General features: G+C 38.9%; 1 protein-coding gene across 5 annotated transcripts in view; it reads right to left on the minus strand.

Annotated features, from left to right (window-relative positions):
• The window catches only part of CMIP (c-Maf inducing protein), a 140,367-nt gene that overhangs the window by 112,357 nt on the left and 7,718 nt on the right, over positions 1-20,292 (minus strand). Inside the window, exon 1 of one of the 5 annotated variants that reach the window (XM_068956045.1) lies at positions 11,786-12,052. The exons of the other annotated variants lie outside the window; for them this stretch is intronic. The gene's annotated coding sequence lies outside the window, so the exon portion shown is untranslated. Of the gene's footprint in view, positions 1-11,785; positions 12,053-20,292 lie in introns of those variants that run through there. 5 annotated transcript variants of the gene reach the window in all.

Below are 20,292 nucleotides of genomic sequence, written 5' to 3' on the forward strand. Positions count from 1 at the left end.
GAGGTTTTGTTTGCTTAAAAGGAAACAGTTAAAGTAGCTGTTACAGTATTTGCAGTGACTCTTTCCCCAGACTCTGAGCTATTAATGACTGTAATTCTGACTAGAGTATGATTTAGCAATAGTCACGTTGACCCCGCAGAGCATATCATGGGACCATACAGCTTCAAAACACTCAGCAAATATTAACCTGGTTATTCCTGAGGACACAGAATTTTTATTTCCATTTTTCAGGTGAGAAAACTGAGACGCAAAGAGAAATGGTGCAATATCAAAAGATGGAAAGACAGAATTAATTCTGGGAAATAGTAGACCTACAGTTGATGCAGCATCTGATCTGAAATAAAAAATGTCATATTTTGATTGCAGCACAGCAATTTTCTTAAATCAATCTCGGTATTTCAGCGGTACTCATATTGTGTAGGGCTTGTGCAAACCAATACTAAAGGTCAGTGTATTTAACAGCAACATAAAGTTAACATTGTTTATTGAATGCTACTAGCCCAACGCAGTAAAGAAACACAAATAAAGACACAAGGATTTATTCAGGATGACCACAAGTACAGCAAAATCCTGCTTAGAGTGAAAGAGAATGAATACCCTCAATTCTTTAAATAATACAGTGCCATTGAATGCCTGCAATTCTGGTTACAGCAAGTTTCCCACGTGTAGTAAAATTCTTCCTGAGGAAAAAATGGCTTCATTTTAAGAAGGTTCCAGTCCCAGTGTTTATCATTCCTCTGCTGCTGTTTGAAAGACCCAGACAAACAGAACAAAAATCTGACTCACTGAAATGGAAGAAACATCATGACTGACGTTATGTTTATTCTGCGAGTTAAAGCAACTTTTCCAACTGGAAAAAGAACTACTCCATCACTTTCACTCCTTTTCGTTGTTACTCTGAAGTATATAATTCCAGGTAAAAACGCCACACTCGCTCTGTTACTGTCCCTTCAGCAGGGGGAAGGTTTATTATTAGATTCTCCTTCGCTGTTCCGAGGGGATTTTTAATTTATTCCCTGAGGAACAGAAATGTACGCATATCAGTAGAACTATTTAGGAAACAGCCAACATCAATGCTAATGAAACGTAAGAAACGTTTGTCTGGTACCATATGGAAATTAATAATATCGTATTAATCAGAAAAGCTGAAAACCTGCTTTCTAAAATGCATCTCTGACCTCCAGAGATGAAGAAACAACGAATAACCAGCAACAAGTTATATAAATGAGGAACTGACAAGGGAGGTGTTTTAGCAGTCTTCATTACTGGAGATAGAGATACTGACTGATGCCGACCTATTTTCCTGGCCTTTATTATACATTCAAACATATGACTCTGAAAACAGCTTGGTACTGCCACATAAGATATAAACAGAGGATCACAAAATAACTTTGCCACAGTAGAACAAATGTCACCCATGATTAGGAAATATATTCCTTTATTAGAAATTTTTTGGTCCATGAAATTAGAAAGAGAAAAGGCTCAATGAGACACTCAGTTAAACACTGAGCCTTATTTTCCACTACCATGTAGTTAAATACTTTGGTTATTTCATATTTGTACAAGGATTTGAAGATACAAACCTGTCATCAAGTATCAGAATTCTTCAGAAAGAAGATTTTAAATTCATTTTTAGGGTACTTGACACCTACAGGCTCATTTCCACTTGGGAATGCTGGAAAGCAAAGTCTGAAATTAGCACACATCTACAGTAAGCTGATTTTCTAAACACATACCCCAAATAAAAATAAACAAAATACAGCCATTAAAATTCCAATAAAATAAAACTATTTTCTCATAATTTCCAAAAGGCCTTTTGTCTCCACTATCAACTCATCGCCTTCAGACTTTCAGTTTATATTTTTATAATTCAAAACATTTTGCTTTTGTTTGGCAAGCTTTACAAATTCAATTCGGTAAGCCATCAGTTGAATACACAAACTGGGGCTTCCTAGCCGGTTGCTGTTGCTATTTGCATTACTTCAATTCCTTTCCATTTGACCTGAGCATCATACAAAAACCATGCTAAAACAATTTTACAAGTGTAAAATTGCAAGGGAAAAACCTTCAAAATTCCTGGCTTTTTGCCTATTGGTCTACTGCAAGTCATTCATATGATTGTAGCACAGCTTTTTAAATATTCAGACACATTCTCTTTATACTTCAGTGTCACAACTGAACTGATCATGCTAAGTACATTTAAAATGGACTAATTTGTGGAAACTGCTGCTGGCATATAACGCAGGCTTTCTGTGTTTGCATCTTCACAACAAGCAGGATCTTCACTTGTTTATGTTGAATCAAATCAAGCAAACCAATTAAGAGTTACTGCAAGACTCTCAATGGAGTGAACTAGATGAACATGCATTTAGGCTGACAGGTTAAGACAACCATCTACAGTTCCTCCAAAATCAGACAGAAAAAAAAATTAAATTAACTTTTAGTTTCTCTTTTACGTTCAAAACCTAAAGAAGCCTTCTTATTATCCTGTCAGCAACCCCCATGTACTGTGGCAATGGCTCTGGGGGCAGAGGTAGGCTAAGCAGGGTATCAGTGTTACAGTTTACTATCACCGAGATGACTACATGCGTAAGAAGCGCATTCTTCCCATCACTGCACTTACTCCATAAGGAAACCAGAAAGGGCACCAGGCCAAAGTCTGGTAGTTAAGCAGACACGCTATCAGGTTTCCCACATTCAAAAATCTTGCTGCCAGAGAAGCATGAAAACTGCTTCCTGCAGCCTGGGTGGCAGGAGAAGGAAAATTAAGTGAAACCTAGGCAAGACCATTACGCTGCTGATCCGCAGAGGGCTCGTAAGATTTTTATCTAGCTGAAGTCCTGGTCTCAAGACACAGGAGCTTCCTCTTATCACCCAGCAGCTCTCATTTTCAGTCTCAGTTCTTTTATCACTGTTCCCTGACAGAGCTTTATCTCCAGCCATCCCTTTTTGAAGCCCATAAGATCGTCTAAGCAGTTTTTATCTATTTGCAAACACCCGCTGTAGCCTTTCTGCTGGCATCTCTGCTAAGCCGTTTCCAGTAAGGAGTTTAAACTGGTACCTAAGGAAAGAAAATCCTCCGTGACAGACAAACCTCCTCTGGCAGACAAACTCCCAGTTCCTCAACCACCAGGGCAGAGTGCAAAGCCCACCTTTACCTTTATGTTCTTCCTGAAGTGACAGAAAACGGAACTTCATTTCACATATCTGGTATTTTCTTATGTAGGGTATACTAAGCAGGTCACAGTGTCTAGGCTGAGGGTACTACAATAATTTACCAACAGCAGAAGATCAGACTAAGTCAGGAATTGCTCATTTGAAGATAGTTTCCTGATCGCATGCCAGAGAGCTTGCCTGGTCACTTACAGAAGGGTCACTCTTCAAAACAGCCAGGTCCAGTCCTTGTGCAAGGAGCCAATAAACAGAGCAGAGAAGCTCTAACAAGGATTTCAGATGAGGCCCGCATTTAGATATGGGACAAATCTTCGCACAGTGCACTAAGAAAGGAAATTTAGGGTGACTGCTCAGTCCAGGCCTGACGTTTCAGGAAAAAAAGCAGAACAGTCCTGAATAGCCCAGAGATCAGCATCAAACATGGCATCTCACAGGAAACAAAACCGTGAGTATACAAGAATTAAGCGATGAAAGAATTACAAGACATACAAGAGCTGAAATCATCCTTTTTTATTGCATTTCCCTGTAAAAGTTCTCATTTTGTGCTGTCCCCAGTATTCACTGTTGCATAACAACTTTATAAATGCATCTCAAACTGCTACAACACAGCAAGTGAAAGTGCCTGTAAACATTTAACTCGGCTTAAAGATTTCATCATGAAAAATATGGGTATTTTTATGCACTTGGCTGTTCTGACTACTTCTGGAAAGGTAGATTTTTGTGCTCACTGGCCCCAGGGCAGCATCTGTTAGTCACCCATTTCACGTTTATACAGAATCCAGCCAAAAAGACACATACTGGCTTGAAGACCAGAAGGAATAAAACTGATTAATAAAAATACAGGGAGTAATCATACTGGCCCAAATAATATGCAATACCTTCTATAAGCAAGTAAACCTTCCTTCCCCATATTTCTGCCCAATAGGGTCATTGCTACTCCCTTGTTAAAAAGAGCTTTCTTTTAGTCTATGGAAAAGCTCCCTATTAGTATTCCCCGAGCAGTCATACATACACACACAATTACTGTAAGAATACAGAGAACATGAATTCTATACTTCTGTCAAAAGCTCCAGTCCATACATGTTTTAGAAAAAGTTTGATTTGGTAAGAGTAATTAAAGTATTTGTGGCCATTCAAACATATGTTTTGGTTGTTAATCTGTGTGAGACTGATTGCTCAGCCTGGGTAAGAATTTCTAAAGCATCTTGCACAGGACAGACTCTGTTCTCACCAGAGAGCGGGAAACAGCTGAGGCCAACACAGCGCATGCTGGAAACTCATTCCCCACTGCAAGGCAGCTGTATCTGAAATGTCTCCAGACTTCTGCATCCTGTCTGTTTGTGACCCTACCTGTACTACAATATACCAAAAGACCTGGCAGATCACACACACTTGAGGACCTAGTGCAAAGCTTGTTAAGTTAAAGGAAAGCTTCGCATTAACTTAAGCAAGCTGGGGGTTAACCAAGGGTTCGAAGACAGATATGGTTTAACTTAACTTTTCTGAATATGTCCAATCAGAAGTTAAAAAGCTAAGAAGTAAAATAGCAGATCTCAAACCTGCTATGTCCTGCAAAGAATGGGTGTGTCACATACTCTTAGTTCTCCTTATTTCCAGCAACTAAACTGCTGTTAAAAGTAAATAGTTTCCCAATACTATTTTTCCACATAAGCTGCTGTGCTGTCACTAGAATGTTAAACAACAAGAGGTGGTCCATTCAGTCACAATTTATTTGCACAACAGGCCAACTTCAATTGCATGCTTAAATACAATGGAAACAAGAGCTTGCATAAAGAAAGAGAAATGAGGGTCAGTTTATCCTAGGACTTGCTTTTGATATCTTGGGGGGTTACTGTTTTTGTTCCTAGTGATAATTTCTAAGACATCTAGACAATAACATTTGCAAAAGAGGACTACAAATTATTTCCTTTGGTTGCTATCTGATTGTTGACACAACACACACCTTCAAATAAATCCTTCTCCAGTGGGGTCGGAATATGCATCCTGACCCCACAATAGGAATCATGATGAAGAATCACAGGGCTGGCAGACACCACTGGTGGTTTAACAGGCACCAGGTCCCAAGTAACACAGTTGCCTCAGCTGCACGGATGTCGCACAAGCTGTCTGTTTAAATATTGCAAAGTGGTAATCTCCTGCTTTTGCTACTTTGAAACTGAGGAGGCAAAGGAAAATATTTGAATGTGCAGTCCTGAGGTCAAAGCTAAAGTTTGATTTGGGTTGGTTTGGATTAAGGAGAAACGTCCAAGAACAACTCACTGATTTACTTTATTTCAGGACTTGGCACACAGCTTGGACCAAGTTCAAAATCCAACTATGCTGCGCCAGAAAACGCTACAGAAAGAGCGGAGATAGGAGACATCTGGACTGTGTTAGGAACTTAGAGCCATAAAGTCCTTTAAAAATATTCTCTGTTCACGTTGGGACTTCTCTTGTTTTTGTTTCAAACAATCCAAATGTTAAAACTGTGTTTCAACTTAAAAATAAAAAATAAAACCAACAGAACCTAAAAAGCCCCCCTACCCCAAGAAGGGCAACCTAAGCCAATTACAAAAGTAAAATTAAAAACAAGATAATTTTCATGAGCTCAGATGAAAAGGGAACACTTCTAGAGTGAAAGTGGTAATTTCCAAGAGCACTACAACAATCCTCCTATAGTGAAAGTGATAATTTTCAATAATATTGCATCACTGCAAACTTATCAGACGAGTAAAACAGCAAATGTGTCCTATAAAAATATGGCCTCTCTGGTCATTCACTATTCTTAATTACTACACTTACTAATAAACCCTGAAGTAATAGATTATGAACTTGTCCTCACCTATGATCTAATAGCCAGTAAAGTCAATAGGAATAGATGACAGTGAATATCGGATTGGGCCATCAGAACTGAGGGAACATAATGCAGTGGCTACTAGAACTAAGCTTTGACATAGTGTTTTAACCTATCTAGAGCACAGTGAAAACAGTAGCACTACCTGAAAGTCATCTATCTGAAAAATCTTGGTCTCAGTTCTCAAATATAACTGAAAAATTTTATTTAAAAACTATCATTTAATTGTTTCCACCTAACTCTGTGCATTTGGCAGCAGGTCACTTTCATAGCTCCTTAAATTCAGTGTCATCAGCCATGATGGCCCTTTCTGGGAAGGCTCTTATAAAAGTGAATGAAGGAGAAGGATTTGGGAAAAGATAAAGCTATTGTATATTTTCAGGATTTAATACAAAACTAGAAGAAAGGCAGGACAAATTATTCACAGAAAGCTCCACCACAAAACTGAGCAGTCTTACAAATAGATTTGTCTCCAAAAAAAAAAAAAAAAGTTGATGATGCCTAATTAATTAACCCTTAAAATAACTACATACAGTAATCAAGTCTATTAACACCATCTTTCGAAGGGGAAACCACGCAGTGCTGTCAAGCACTTTGCCAGACTCACACTGTGAGTCAGTGGCAGAGCTGGAAGAGTGCAGGAGCTCCTGGCTCCTCAGACTCCACTAAGCTGGCTATCCCTTTGGTGAGAACCAGGAAATAGAAGTCACAATTCTGGCATTCCAGTTACCTTGAGTAAATCAAGTATTTTACTTCTGTGCATCACTTTGTTCATCTGTAACTTCCTAAGTCATTACAGATACATGACAGTTAACATTGGCGAAGCACTGTGAGATCTACAGCAAATGATATGAATGCAAATGCTCTAGCCTACCTATAATTGTGTCTCCATTTACTGTAATGAATGATTCCCTTTTCCCCCTCCAAAGATGAGATCAGTTGACAGAGTAAGGTCTTTTACAGAGTGCTGGAATCTTTCAAAATTCCACCAAGCAAGAGTCGGGCTAGGAGAAGAGGAATTCCTGTACACAGAAATTGTGCTTCCCAAAGCTTTTTACATGTGCAAAAGAATTCACCACACCTGAAAAAATGTTTTCATTAAAAAGGCAAAGTGATTCTACCCCAAACCCATCTTCCAATATGAGTTCAAGCAGGATGCTTAAGCGTGAATAACAAGCAAAAATAGAGTATCGGGAGAAAAGCCTGCACAGCTGTATTTAATGCTATGACCAAAGTCAAGGCTCAAATAAATTCAAAGTCTGAATGGGAAGTCCTTAGAAGCATTTTTCAACAGTGAAAACTTCTGGTAAGGTTAGTTCCATTTGAAAAGGTACTAGTTTCCACTTGTTGGGAATACTTTTTTTTTTTTTTTTTTTAAAGTCAGTGAGTGTTCCATTTACTCCATATTCTTCAGAATTTTTACCAATTAACAGGAGAGAGCATCTCGTTCTTCCAAAAACACACCTTGGTATAGCAAGGACTGTTCAGTGTTCAGCAATATGCATAATTTCCTGTAGCTCAGCTCCAATAATAGAAAACCAAGGAGAGCAAGACAGCCAAATAAACAAATTGTTCAGATACCTGAAAAATCTGGAGATATCGCGGTTCTCATGTCAGAATGTATCAAAGGAGCTTAACTGCAAAATGACAATGTCACATGTAGATGAAAATAATGAACTGATGGGCTTCTTGGAAATAAAAATAATTCACAGAATTATGCTCATAAGTAAACAATCCAGAGACTAAATCCTGGAAAGGACATTTTTGCCTGCACTAAACCACCTCGTAAAACATAGTGCATTACCTTTGTTGACTGCTCTACATTTGTTGAAAGCTCAATGATAAAACCCCATTGAAGACTGTTAGTTGTACAGTATGCAAATTCTTTGATATCTCATAGGTCTGATGCTGCTTCTGTCACGTGCAGCCGTTTGAACCAGCAAAATTTAAGTGCAAACTTCTACCAAACCTGTACCACAGCATTTTACATGGCAGTGTAGTAGATAAGACTGTCAGTTCTTCTTCAAAATCTTTTACTTCAAAAGACAGAGAGTAACAGAAGAAAAGAAATGTTCAAAAAATTACTCTCCAAAAACTGCACATTACAGTCGCGTCTCTACAATCAATTGTAGATCACCTGTGACACAGTCCTGCAAAGAAATCTAGGCAGGAAAGTTCTTCCATGGAGTTGGGCCAATATAAAATCATGCCCCCCCCACCCCCCAATCCAACAACAAACAAACCCTCTTTACTCCAGATACTCTTCCTTTTCTATTTTCCAGTGATAACTCAAAAACTAAAAGCAAGTAGGACAGACATAGGCCTGAGCTATAAAATTCAGATTCCATTTCCTATCATTCCTCTCCCCCAGGGGTTCAGGAGTGTTTAGATTCTGGGCCATGGTTTAAGTCCATCTGTGTTCTTCAAGTATAAACATCTTCATTGAAACCAGACTCATCCTGCACAGCCATTCATTTAGTGAGCTCATCTGGAGAAAGACACAGACTGGCACATTTCTATGACAACAGGGAGAGAAAAAAAAAGGAGGGGGGGAGGGGAGAGAAGCCTGGCACAAATTTAACAGCTTTTTAAAGCTTCCCCATTGTTGCTGAGGCTGCTTTCCCTTCCTCTTGTATCTATAGTTATCTCAGATGTACTGCCTAGAACATCAGCTCACCATTAAATGGACCTCTTTCCATAGGGGAACAGAGGCACTTAGTAAGATTTTAATGTGGAGTGTAACAGTCTCAAAAAGAAAAAGAAAAAGAAAAAGAAAAAGAAAGAAAAAAAAAGAATCAAAGCAAGTGGAACACATCCTGTCTAGTATTAGATTGACTTAGACACATTTATACCCTAAAGAGACAATCCAAAGAAAGATAATAACCAAGCCACAAGGGTCTGAACCAAAGTGTTCCAAAAGATTCTCCCTTCCAGAACAAAACCAAATAGCTTTTTTTGTTTATTTTCAAATAACTTTACTGTGGATATCATATCAAGAGCTATCTTGATATGAAAGACTGAAAGTACTGCTTTCTCTCCATCAAGAACAATAACATTTCAAAGACCTTTGGAAAAAAGTGCCCCTTTTTTTCAAAAACTACCATTCTTTCACTTGCTGGATCTCAATCTGACTTGTTTTTACAGTAAGCCATCCTGATTAAAGCAAACAAACAACAAAGAAATAACAAACAAAAAAGAAACCTCCCAACAAGGCACAGAAAGGCTATCTCTGTGTAGCCAGTCCAGGTCAACGGTCTATCATCCCATCTACTAATCTTAGATAGATATACCAGGAAAAAAAAAAGGCAGCATCTTCTCTTCATAAGGATTTAATATCATTATACACACAATGATATAGAATTATGCCATTTTTTCAGCAAAGATATAGGTTTCAGCTCAAACAACCGAAACACTTTCTTAAAGCACGCTTATTTAACAGTCCACGTGCTAAGGCAATTCAGCACCAGATAAATAAAGCAGTTCTTTCTCTGACATATGCTGCCAGTCAATGCAGAATTCACATTGTACTTATGTTTGCTATTCCATCCTCTCAAATCAGTGACTGCCAGCTTACACAATTCACTCATTACAAGTAGTTAAGACTGTTTTTACTAGTAGGGTACAGATGCCAAATCACTCTTGGTGATTTCCAACAAAAGAGAAAGATGCTACGAGTAAAAGCAATGGAATGGACTCCCAGGATCTACATGTGCCAAGCCACAAATAATGCCAGGAGAATAATTTTTTTTTTCCACTCCCATCCTCTCCACCTCTATTTTTTGGACATAAGTCTTAACTCAGACTTTGCTGAAATTGGCACAATGCTAGGGTCTTCTTCTAACACTTTGTGTTCACAAAAGCTGGTGCCATGTGACCACAGAGATAATAAAACATAGGAATAAAGACATTTTTAAAGTCACAGAAATCTCAAGCGCAATTTTGTCTTCTATGGTCAATTTTTTCTACTGGCATCGCTAAAGGTTCCCCAGTTGCATACAGACTGCACCCATCAACTCAATGATTTTCATCTTGACAGTGTTTTGACTCGATCTTTTACTCACAAGTCATTTTGTTTAATTCACTTCAGAGGTTTTTCCACACATGATTCAGAGTAGCAATACACTGCCAGGCAAAGTACTGAAATGTTCCCAAAGGCATAGATGAAGGAAAACTCAGTTATTAGTGGATCTAAAAAGGTGGTACTTATTATTTAACCAGCTTGCCATAGACAAAGGAACGTAGCTAGTGGATTATGGCTGTTCACAGTAAACGTGATCTGAAGTCATGCAATTGAAACCGCTGAGACCTCCTTGTGGCATTAGTTGCTAGAGAGCCACAAAGTATCAAGGTCCAGCCCTAAGATCTCACTGCCTCTCCAAACACTCTCAAAACGCAGGCTAGCAGGAGCACATAAAGCTCCTGCAAGAGGGAGGGCAAAGGGCTTCTCTTCCCCTTGACCAGCTCTCTCTGGTTTAAGGAACAGACCACAAACTATAAGATGCAATCAGCTTCAGAAATGCTTTACGCTCAGAAATTCAGTCAAGATGTAGAACTAATTTTCTAGCCAAAAAAGAGCGAGCGCACCTTTTCTAACAAGTAGCTAATAAAGTGTTAAACTATAGTTCTCCATGCAATGTTTCTCATGGCATAAAATTGCCACACACATAAAAGCTCATGCTGAAGCAGTGTCTTGAGAGGCCACCTGACAAACTATGGCAAATGCCAAGGGAATCATTACTTACTAGCTCTCACTTGAATCTGCAAAGGGCAAGACAGTCAGAAACACAGGCACTTAGGGAAAAACAAAATTAAGGTCTTTCTTATTCCAAGAGCTGAAGTATCAGACAAGGTAAGGCTGATTTCCATAAGCGCAGCACATCCTTTCTCTGGTTTAAATCTGCAAATGGTGGGCTATACTGTTTATTTTCTGCTGCCCACAGAATACATCAGATCTGCCTACTAAGAATACATTACTATCCACAGGAGTATGTTTCCCAGAGATACATATGCTCCCATCCCCTCCGGAACTGACAAAGACTACATAGTATCATGTTGCATTTCCAGCTCTCTGCGGGGGTATCCTATGCCTTGTACTCTCTCCTGAATATAAAGATTTGCCACTTCTTCTGAGACCAATGTAATCATCGCAGATGGTAACCAATCAGTTATAAACAGGAAGCATCCATCCTTCTGCTGCACTTCACTGAAGAAACAGGTAGCAAACAGTTCCCTCCTCGCCTCCACTGCTCACTTCTGTGCTCTCAAAAACACGTGTCTTTACACACAGCTGCTTCTGTCCCTACAGCTGATAGAAAGACAAAAAAGAATTAAAGCTACATGGCAACAGGTTCGATACAGAACAATATGTTGGGGAATCAATACCGCCTTCTTACAAAGATAAGATTTGCTTAAAACCCAAACACTCCTGCTCTTTCCTGTAAGAGTAAGACTTTCAGTTTCCTGATAAGGAAATGCAGTGATGTGACATTATGTAGCTCATTAATCCCTTCAATTACTGTATTATGGACGAAGATGACTTCCAGGGAATTATCTGCAACAACAACAATCCCTCTTTCCCATTGCCATGTCCCTGAGAATGACTCACTTCAACCTCCATATTCTAGATGCAGGGAAAGAGTTAAGGACTATTCCAAGGATTTGTGAGTCAGGCTATTGTTGGAACCATATGTTGAAACGATTTGCACAAAACTTTAAGTAGGGTTATCTTATTTTCTGCAAATATCTAAGCACACTTACCTTCAGCTCCCCACTCTCTATGTCGATCAGGTCTCATGGTATAGGTGATACCATCTCCACCCAACCATGAGGGAACAACTGAAGAATGTGCCATACTCTCTCTACTCGGAGGATGGCAAAGAGAATAAAACAGTATCAAAACAGCACACACATCCTGAGTTGCAGGAGACTTGCAAGCAGCACATCTCCAATGCTAGAGCTATGTTACAAATCAACAAGAAAGCTATACTGGCACAGGACCACTACTAGTATGAATCCTAAGCTGTGGAAGGAAACAGGATAGAAAAGGCTGAAGAAGCCAACATCAGCAGATCATTCTGGGACCCAGACACATGACCAAGCTCTGCACCATCCCACAGCGAAGCCCTGGAGGGTCACTGTCATTTCTGATGTGTAAGTCCTTTCCAGAAAGTCATGGGGAAGTGGAAAGGGGAGGAAGAGAGTTCTGAGATATGTGATATACATCTTGCTGCTCTCAGTCACGTGAAGGTTGAGAAAGGTCAGCTACTCCTGCAGAAGGGCTCTGCTAAGCTGCCAAACTCTTTATTACAATACTATGCCAGTTTAAAAGAGACTTCATAATTATTAAACTGGCTTAGGTGGGTGGGAGTGTTAATTTTGCTGTTTTTATTCATTTAGGGATACTGTAATTTTCATTTAGAAACAAATTTTGCCAAAAGAAGAGGCACAAAAACTGCATCACAACCGTATTCAAACTTGATAAAGCCTTTGCTGTATACAGCCTGTAGTCTGCATGTGCTTTATAAGGTCTGCAAACTAGAAATACTAGAATTTTAGGCCAGGAGGGTGTCATTGACTAATGGGGATTCTCCCTTCCCTCTGGAATATAAGTTTATAGAGAGAGATCATGTTCTCCAGGCAAGTTTATATGAAATGATTCATCTCTAGCCAGCTGCAGTCAAGACATCTGCTTGTTTTCACTTTGCTATGGGAGATTCTCCCCACCCCCCCCCTCCAGAAGGCCAAGATTATATCCAGTCATAAAAAGAAAACTTCAACAATTTCAAAAACAAAACCTAAGAAATCAGGTAAATTAAGGAGAGGCTACAGATGCACCTCTGCCCCATTGAAGACACTCCTAAGAAACACGAGGTGAATATTACACTGATTAAGTACTATTTAATCAACAGTCTATTCACATCAACCCAAAGACATCATCTCTGTATACTGTGGTTTGCATGCAGATCTGAGCAAATACATGAAGGTAGTTCTTTGTTTTGAGAATCCCTCAAACATTCCACATGGGATCATGCAGACGGTCCTCATGTAGTCAAATAAAGGTTGTGAACCCATGCCTTTATAGCTTTTCCATATTAATCTGCACTCTGGGCATATATCCAATTCAAGCCTCATGTATAGATCACTAGGTTACTAACTGGCTTGCATACTTGGGGGGAGGTGAAATAACAAGCTCATGACTGCATAATTTAACACTGCGTGTGCTTTCACTTTTACATGCACAAGTCCTTTTAATCTAGCCTTACCACAAATAGAGTAATAACACCTGCTAAAGAGCAACTTGAGTCCCTACGTGCTGGAGTACACAGTAGCTAATGCTGAATGCATTTACCTTACTGCTAACTCCAGTGCAAAAAGACAAGGTCTTTTCACAAACACATGCTACAAAAACAGGAAACAAAGGGGAAAACTTAGCAGTGTTTGGAAACGGCAGAGCATTGTTTGTACAGGCTTTTCTTACAAATGAAAAAAAAAAAAACACTAGTAACCTGAAATCTGAGCACAGCAAGAGTCTTAGATCACACACAGGAGTCTCAAGACAGCAGCTCTCAAAAGAGCTACAGGTACGTGCTGTACAGGCAGAAAAATACCAGGTTAGTTTATTTCTCCTATTTCTGCTCAGAAAAATTTAAAAGCAAAGAAATGCAACATTCAAAATCCCTGACATTAAATCTAGGTAATGTAACACAACATCACATCTTTATCTCAGTTAAAGTGTGTAGGATAAATTAAAAGACACTAGGAAACGGGTACCCCACCAAATTTGAGAGTTTCCATTACTTATATGATATAGGCTTCACAGACACTGTGGGTTGCTTCAGAAGGACATGTTTACACCATATTAAGAAGCTACACTGTTGACTACATCCCTACAAGATGAGTCAAAAAGCTCCAGTCATAAGCATGTTTCAGCCACTAACTCATAAAGACTTCCCTTTTCAGCTGGAGAATACAGATCTGGTATCTCATTTTAAGCTGCTTTGTTTAAATGTTTCCAATCATGGCTTCCTTTCTTTCCCTTTCCCTGCTTCAAGTTCACCCAGGACCTACTGTACTACCAGTGAACACATACAGCAAGCACAACACATAAAAAAAGAATAGTACTTAATGATGCCTCAACCCAGGTTACCCACAGGTTTAAAATCAATTAATCTTCACTACAAAGAAATAGCACAGGCTAAAGCCAACAGAGAATCTGTCCAAGAAGGGCTCAGTATTTTCCCATGGCATCTATCTCCACAAGGAAACAGTTTTGTCCATGGTCAACTCCCACAACAGATTTGATTTCACCAGATTTAAAGTACATCAGGCAACCTCAGTCACTGGGGGCATTTGATGTAACTTTCCAACAGATCAGAGAAGATTAATTTCAAGGGAGGCAGTGACACAGCACCAAAAGAAGCTTAAGTAGCATTAGGAGAGAAGCCACTAGTAATATTTCTCAGTACCAGTAACTTTTCTGCCATAAAACTGAGTGAGAAGACGTTGGAGTCTTCAGGGAAATGTTGGGCTCCAAAAGCAAAGTGCTTACCTAGAAGGGGTACATTAATATGCAGTACAAAAGTGCATGTCTGGTCCTGCACATTTCATTTAATTTCAAGCTCTTCCAGGTTGATTTCCTGTTTCATTCACAGCAATTCCAAAAGGTGAATTTTCTAACCTTAAAAAATGCATTTTCAGTGAGATGAGACACGTTGGCTGTGTCCATATTTTCACCTTCAACAGTGAAGTTCTGTGCCAGCAGAAGTTTTATGTTTTCTTCAATGGCCACATTACTTGGTTGCAAAGTAGATGCAATTTTTAGTGCCAAGACTCTGCTCAAGCCATTTGCTGCTCCTCTGGGAGAGGAGGAAGAGGCTGTTCGGTGTTTCTGACTATCAGACTACTCTTTAGTTAAAAATGTGAAAACTTTCCTGCAAATCTACCACAAAAGCAGTGACAAATAAACCAGAAGACCTGAAAGAACCACAAAGAGTTGAAAGAAAAAATAATGTAATGATTAATAATTTTCACTTTCATAATATCTTTCATCAATCATCCTTGCTTCCATATACTGGGGAAAAAATGGCAGATTTGTATTTCCTAATAAAAAGGACTGGGAATATTACTTTGAGCTGTCACTACACAACTGGAGTTTGGTATTCCTTTTGTAAGGAATATGCGAAGAAATAGTCTTCCTGCACTGAAAGAGTATGTTGATGCTCCTTTTCCAATCATGTAATCATGCTACCATAACTTCTTTAGTAAAGGTAGCAGTATACAGTAATCGTATAGATTTTCTTCTTTTATCATATGATAGTTTCTTCTCTTTCCCCAGACACACAAATAATTCCTGTATTCTATGTCACTCTAAGCTAAAGGACATGGTTCTTCCACTGAGCACTTATCTTCTGCAAGGAAGCAACACACAATGCTTGTTCAGACTACAGGCATTTGACTACTGAGCAATAAGGCAAGGAGATGGATGGATCTCATTCAGTACAGTCCACTGAAGTAAAAGGAAAACTCCCACGTTGCAAAAGCAAATGCTGTTTTTCCTGAAAGGATCAGTGGGTCTTTTACAGTTTTGGTCCCCTCCTCACATTCTTTCTCAGAGCCAACAGATTAAACAAACTGTTCAGATGACAGAACACCATAGCTACCACCAGAACATCATGAAGCCAGAGCATCCAAGGAAACCATTCAGTCACAACTCTCAGTCACTGACATCAAATGCCCAGTCTGGCACTCTAACAACAAGTGCAAAGAAATCTTCCTTTGTACAACAGTGTTTTCAACCTGTCAAGAACAACTCTACTCTCAGATCCCCAGCTAGAATAACTGCACAGCAATAGGAAAAATCAGCAGAGCTGCATCAGTTTATACCATCTGAGATCAACTCACAGATCAATTATTTATCCACATGACTTTCTACCTTCAGTTTTTTACTTTTCTACAGTAGGTATCATTGTAGGTGGAAATGTGGTATTTTGAGATACCTCTGTAATCACATTCTTCTCAATTCTCCCCTAAATTTAAGGGGTCAACTTCAAAATGTTCATATATAAAATCCAGGGTATGAGAGGAGACAGAGAACTGCTGATCTTTTTCAAAACCGGACCACAATGCCCTGCTTCTATAATAACTTTGCCAAGATCACTTTCATGCTGAAAAGCTTCAGTGTAGTTAGGGTTTTCCCTAGTTATTCTTTACTAGAATAATATTCTTTCATATCTTTAATAGATATTCTTTCAAGATCTATCTTAGATATCTTAGAGACTAAAGCAAAAGCGAAGTGGTAGGTTGTCAGAAAGGACTATTAGGAGAATATACAAGCATAGCATCCACAAAGCAGAAAGCAAGAGACTTAAATTGACTGGCACCTGGTTCCCTGACAGGCATTTCCCTCGCAGAAATACTGAAAGGTAGTAAAAGCAGCATGGCACCATGGGCCACACTCTGCTATCAGTCACAATTGCCCTGATTTCAAAAGAAATGCTTAAGAGGACAATGTGGCCTGGTAGCTGGCCAGAGCAAGGAAACATTGTTTCTGCTTCAACTTTACCACTGATTTATTGTAAACAGTCACTTGAGTTAATACCATCAAGAGATGCAACTGATTCTTAGTGTCCCAACTGAGACACACCATAGATGCGTACTGCTTCCAAAAAGGAACTGGCAGTTAAGCGTACCAACAGCAGCAGACGCATCTGAAAACTTTGTTCTCCATTTTCTTTGTCTCTCAGTTTTTCCGTGTATACCACATTGACCATAAAGCACTTTGAGACTGTTGAACCATAGTGAAATTGAAATGCAAAGATTTACTGAACGAAGTAATATTTTCTAAGCGTTTTAAAAGCCAAAAACAATCCTTCCTTGTTTTGTTCACAGAAGGTCAGACATTTATATTTTTTGGAAAATAAATATATACTTGTATTTTGATTTAACAAGTTTGAGTCCACTAATGGATTCCACTAATTTCAGAAATGCTTGCTTTAAAAGCAATTTCTACTTTACTTTTAATAATGTTCTTCCCTGAAAATGGCTAACAAAATCATTCTATTCTTATTTAGGTGCTTGCACAGATATAACAAAGATACAGCCTGCTCACAACATGCACTAGCTATACTATAGCAGCAAACAAAAACCTCTGCAGTACAATAGCCTCCCTTTATAACAGGAACTAAACACGTTATGCGGCATCTGCTGATCCCAAAAGCTTATATTCAAAATACCCAGAACAGAGAAAGACTGGGGGAAAGGAACATTGCCACATAAAACATCATGATATCACAGCTTCACCATTGAGACAAATCTGTTCTACACAGTTTAAAATATTCTGCTGGGAATATGCCATGGTTACATTTAGGAAGTTTAGAAAAACAAAGATTTCTTTTAAAAATTATCTGAACTGTCTACCTGAGCATACATTCATCAGTTAGATGTTAAGTAATCATAAAGAAATATAGAATGAGATGGTTTTTGTTTACAAAATTCTTGCCTTACATTTGGTTTAACAGCATCAAAAATCTGATCTGCAAAAATGACATTTGTAGACCTGTACACTTCAAAAATACTTAAAATTGATTAATAAGAAAAAAACTTTATTTCCGATCATCTCTTACAAACTCATTTTCTCTTTAGGCTTAAGAAAATTATATAAAATTATGAATTCTTAAAAAAATACAATTTCTAATTTAACTTTATCCCATCTTTCTTCACACAATATTTATTGCACCATGTGTGACATCTTTGTAAGTGAATTTTAGACCACAGAAATGGATTTAGGTTTTGTAAGATTTGCATTTTACATTTTTTCAAAGGCGAATACACACACACCAGAAATCCAAGAAGCAAATGCCCTTTTCTGATAGTTCCAAGCATTCAAAATCCCCATTGCCAAAATTATGAAATTAGCTTAGAGAGGTCAGGAGTTTGAAGTATTGTTAGATTTCTTTTTTCTTTTTTTGAAGCCTTGGCTCTTATTCTTCTCCTTAATGAGAGCAAAAGCAATTTTTTCCTTTTAAATTTTTCACTCAAATGAGAAAATCATGCAATCTCTCAGTTACAGGAACCAGAGCTTTAAGGAAACTGTAACATACTCTGAAAAGAGCAAAAGCTTTCATCTCTGAAAGAATTGATAATTCTGGGCAGACAAGGGAAATAGACACGAAAAGGGCCCGACAAGACTTATCCCATCTTCAACCTCCTGCTCTGCAACTGCCTCCCAAGTGAAAATAGCTACATATGTGAATACCAAGTAAGATAGCAGAAGCAGCAGCAGCAAAAGTACCATCTTCCTATGCTTCCCAGGGCTTGGGAGTAGCTGCCCCTCAGCAGGATCCCCCCACATGCAAGCCTCAGCTAGGACAATGCACCACAGTGGAGTCTGAGCTAATTTCAGCATCAAAATCACATTGCCTCTACTAAAGGAGCAAGAATAGAGCAAGTGCAGACACTTGTATCCAAGTGGGAAAGCAACATCAGTCTGCAGTGAGTAGAATTTTTTTCTTAATAAACCTCTATTGTCTGGGGAAAAGAAGGCAGAAGGGAGCTGGAGCAGACCCGGCAGAGCCACAGCAGCTGGCAGGATCTTTCCGGGAATTCTCAATGAGACGGGCGTGCACCCTGGTGCAGCCTGACCCAGGGCCACTCAGGAAGATCTCATTTCACTGAATCACTAACACCGGCACAAGCTGCAGCTCTTAGCTAGCCTCGCTTTTGCCCCACAGTGCCTTTACTTTTTAGCTGTGTCAAGCCATGAATTAAACAAAAAGCTTGCTCTATTGGCAATTATATTTGCCAGCCTACAATAATGCTTTTTGACAATTAAATGTTGATACACTGCAACAAATCACGAATACATTTTCTCCAGCTTCACCGGATATCAAATTCCAGAAGAGGCACAAGGTCCAAACGTCTTCCCATACCTCGGAGATGTTAATTGCTCTCCTTGCCAGGGCTATCAACTGTGATGAGTAGCCTTCATTCACAATTTCTTTGTCCTCTGCCACAGTTTTCTACATAGAAAGAAGTTGTATCACAAGCTAACTTTCCACCGGGACAATGATATTTAAATGTTAGCATAAAATAGGTGCAATAGCAACAGCCTGTACACTGTTTCTATCTAAAAGGGAGATTTCACACAAGCCTCTCTCTCCTAAAAGAGCCATTCATCCAAGTGAAGGCTACTCACTATCTAGAGATCCATCAATTAAATTTAAAAAAAAAAGGGGGGGGGCTTTATTTTGTAAAGAGCTGCACAAGCTTAATGGTAGAGTCAGATACCTCTACCAACCAGTAACCAATCTGAACCAATCTGAAATCTGCATAGTGATCTTTTAACTGAACCAATCTGAAATCTGCATAGTGATCTTTTAACTGAACCTTTTTGGCTTTCTGATCATTATATTGTGCCATTCACAGATAAACAATGAATGGTAATCCCCTTCCTCAGATTACCATACTGCCTTCAAAAGAGCAAGACCAAGTATGCACATGACTAAGTGTAGTACTAAATCATACTTTAGTAATTGCAACTTGGTAAGTTTCTTAAGCTCATTTAGTAACAGGCACACATCTATCCTAGTAGATGCACTTAAATCCAGAACAGTAGAAGCCTTTCTACCGCGTACCTCAAAAAGAGGAAAAAGATATAAAGTTATTTAAAAATCATTCAGAAAACTCAAATCAAAGTAGGGAAGAAAAAAAAAAACCAGCCTTTACCATAAACTCTTAGCCTGGACTCTGCAGCCTGTGGTCTACTGCATGTATTATCTGTTCTTGTATTTCCCACCTTATTGGCCCTATCCCATCAGTCATGTGAGGGCCCAAGAGGGAAAGTTAAGGAAATCACTGTAAATGCTAGAGGTGCAAGTACTAGTAACTGCCAACATCCACAAATCCTGAGTCAGACCTCCTCCTCCAAAACTTGAAGGATGTTTTTAAATTCTCAGAATTTTTAAGCCTATAAAGTGGCAACCTTTTAATTTAGCATCTGATTCTGACTTTTTCATGTTTTTCTCTGCAACCATAAAAAACCGCACTCAGCTTTGGCGTGTTCGATTATAACGTATGCTTTTCAACTGTCTTTTCCCCTTCCTGGTATTGCCCTTGCATTCTAAAATATCATGCAAAACAGGAAAATTTTATGCAATGATTTAATAATACATTGTTTTTGGCAGCAATTTCAGCCTACCATGTTGCCCTCTCTCTTCTTCCTCAACAGTTTGGTGGACCATACAGTGAAACCTATCAGTTCCTTGATC

The sequence above is a fragment of the Struthio camelus genome, chromosome 10 (genome assembly GCF_040807025.1).
Source record: "Struthio camelus isolate bStrCam1 chromosome 10, bStrCam1.hap1, whole genome shotgun sequence".
Classification (NCBI taxonomy): domain Eukaryota; kingdom Metazoa; phylum Chordata; class Aves; order Struthioniformes; family Struthionidae; genus Struthio; species Struthio camelus.